The sequence below is a fragment of the Monopterus albus genome, unplaced genomic scaffold (assembly GCF_001952655.1).
Source record: "Monopterus albus unplaced genomic scaffold, M_albus_1.0 scaffold775.1, whole genome shotgun sequence".
NCBI lineage: Eukaryota > Metazoa > Chordata > Actinopteri > Synbranchiformes > Synbranchidae > Monopterus > Monopterus albus.
In genome coordinates, this window is record NW_018128655.1 from 1 (window position 1) to 3,051 (window position 3,051).

General features: G+C 33.4%; 1 long non-coding RNA gene across 1 annotated transcript; it reads left to right on the forward strand.

Annotated features, from left to right (window-relative positions):
• The first annotated feature begins 40 nt into the window (after nt 1-40).
• LOC109953561 (uncharacterized) lies at nt 41-1,862 on the forward strand. Its single transcript, XR_002273931.1, has 3 exons — nt 41-104; nt 957-1,055; nt 1,808-1,862. It is a non-coding gene; the product is annotated as an uncharacterized LOC109953561 (long non-coding RNA).
• Nucleotides 1,863-3,051: the final 1,189 nt, after the last annotated feature.

Here is a 3,051-nt window from a genome sequence, read left to right on the forward strand (position 1 = left end):
AAAGTGACTCAATTTACAGTTTTACCTTTTTTCATTTTGTAGGACATATTCCTCACAGAATTTGGAACAGTGCGCCTGGGTGGATTTCAAAAAGCCCATAAAAAGTACAGTCTTTTTGCTGTTTTAATATTTTATAGGGTAATATACTAAGGTGTATGTTTGTGCGCAATAGTTTGGACATCCTTGGGAAACTGGTTTGCTTTTTCAAGAGAGAAAATTAACAAACACACATTACAAATTGCCCTAATCCTAAAAAGTTACTTTATGCTTTACAGATTGTGAAGGCCCTGAAGGCAAATTTGTGATTTTGTTATTATAATATTGACTTGACTTTTTAGTGTAAGAACTTCAGACAGACAGACGCAGTAATTGTGGAATGTGCACAGGTTTGGACACTTTGACAGCAACACTGTACCAGAGAGGAACAAATGGATTCCACTGAAAACCAAAAGGTTCTCAATGTAAATGTCATGCAGTCAGTCAAAATCTAAAACTGAAAAGAGGCTGATTCTACCACAGGACAATGATCAAAAGCAGACTTCAAAATCCACTGTGAACTACTTCAAGAAACACAAGACGAACATTTTGGAATAGGTCATGAAATAAGTCACAATGTAGTAACATTTGAACAAAGGCTCATTTTTAATGGCTGTTTGCTGCATAGGTTTTACTTGTTACTTTTCACATCATATATCAATAAAACTACGGAAACATTATTATATTGTGTGGACAAAGATTTGTTCAGTGCTGTTGTGAGGACATTTTTGTCGGCCCTCAAAATTAGGTTTAAGTTAGTATTAGGGTTAAGGCTGCAGTTAGGCATTTACTTGTGATGGTAAAGGGAGTGCACTGAGTGTACTCACAACTATAGAAAGGTACAAATATGTATGTGCGTGTTTGTTTGTGTGCATAATATTCATGTGTTTGTTTTATTTTTGTTTGTTTTTACCACCCAGTAGAAAATCGTCCAGGTCAGCCACAAATTCAGATTCGCCAAAATCAATGAGTTATATGGCGCCAGAGTTCTTCACAAAGCAGACCTATGATGCTAAAAGGTAAAAAAGGTTTTTACCAAAATGAGAAATTTACTTGAGACAACACTAGTGTTTGTTTCCTAGGTTCTTGCAGGTTTTGGGGGGCCAATATTTTGGCTCCAATGAATGATAATTTTTACTACTGATGACTCAATTTATTTTTTTACATTATTGAGTATATGAAATAACAAAAATACCGAGTGTCACAATTAGATACCTAGATTAAATACTGTACCTCGATACGATACAGTGCAATTCAGAGCATATTTAGTTAGGCTAATTTTAATTTTGTTTCTGTTTGAAAAACTATGCAAAAATTAAAGTGTACAGTATGTATTTAGCCTAAACAATTAAAAATGGTGAGTGTTAATTCACAGCAGCTTTTTATTTTAAGCAGCAAAAACCACATTTAAAAAAAAGGTATACTCTTTTCAACAAGTGAATAATGAGCAGTCATGAACAGCAAACCTTTGTACTTATCACCTTATCAAATAAAACATATACTTGCTATAGTGAAAAATCCAGCCAAATGTACTGGCTTGTTGAGTAATGGCTGCAGTCTTTAACAAACCAAAGATTTGGGGTTGCTTTGTCTTACTGCAACTGTAATAAGCTGAAAAATGATTTTTTAAATTTAATTTATTTAATTCAATTATTTGCCTATTGTTGTTACCTGCTTCATTATCAGCATTTGACATTTTTAATGCCTTTTGTACTTATATTACTACTTCTATTACTACTACCATGATAATATTTTTCTGCTTTATTTATAGTGATATTTGGTCACTGGGATGCCTAATGTATCAGCTTTGTACTCAAAAAGCAGCGGTAAGTCACACAAAGGTGAACAACTTAGCAAAGATATGTAATCAAAACATGAATGAGATTAAAAATACAAACATAATTAGCTAGTATTGTCTAGTAAAATATGTACCAGTAAAGAACACGCTATACTTTATCAATATTATGTATAATATTATGTAAAGCCAATTGTTTTAAGAAAATACAGTCAGGGGAAAAATTATTTGAACCACAGCTGATTTTGTAAGTTTGCCCACTAACAAAGAAATGATCAGTCTACAATTTCAATGGTAGGTTTATTTGAACAGTAAGAGACACAACAACAACAAAAAAAATCCAGAAAAATGCATTACAAAAAAAGTTATGAAGTAATTTGCATTTTCATGAATGAAATAAGTATACCGAGTATACACTTGTGACTTAATTCCACACTGTATGGCAGACTCCATTTCCTCAAATAACTTCTCTATCAGGAAACATCCAGTGTTGACCAGCTCAACAGCCGCAAGAAACTTAGAAGTAGGATTGAACTATTTGATTAAAACGTGTCTTTACAATCTTTCTGAATCTGAATCAGCTTTAATGGCCAAGTAAATTTTGTATACAACAAATTTGTCTCCGGTACAGGGGCTCTCTCTGTGTGTTTTCGACAGACAGTGTCCACAAGCATTATATACATATATACATAGTCCCAGCTATCAGACTGGTGTATGTAGCGAAAATACTGAGAGTGTTTTTCACCTTTCATGAGGTCTAACCACAGTGTTTTTCTCAAACCATGCAGTACTACACTGTTTGTGCATCACCAATACTTGTGACTTAATTGCAAACACATCCAGGTCAGGATCACCATTCCATGGCAGTAAACACAATCACAAATTTACTACATCCACAATGAAACTTTTATTAAAACCCTCCACTTACAGTTAATTTCCCAATGTATGGTTAATATGCTTTCTGTGTCTATGGCAGATTATTTCTTTCTGTTTGCCTTTCAGACAAGAAAAATAAAATACTAATCTTAGACATGGAATAACATGACCTACAGAGAGTAACATAAAACTATACTGATGGGTAAAATGTTTTGTTTCTCATACTGAGTAATGAGAAAAGTAATGTTATTACTATCATTAATAAGTGCTTTCTAACAACAATTCTCCTTAAGTTTTCAGCAGAGTCGATAGTCAACCTCATACCCAAGATACTTCGTGGTCCT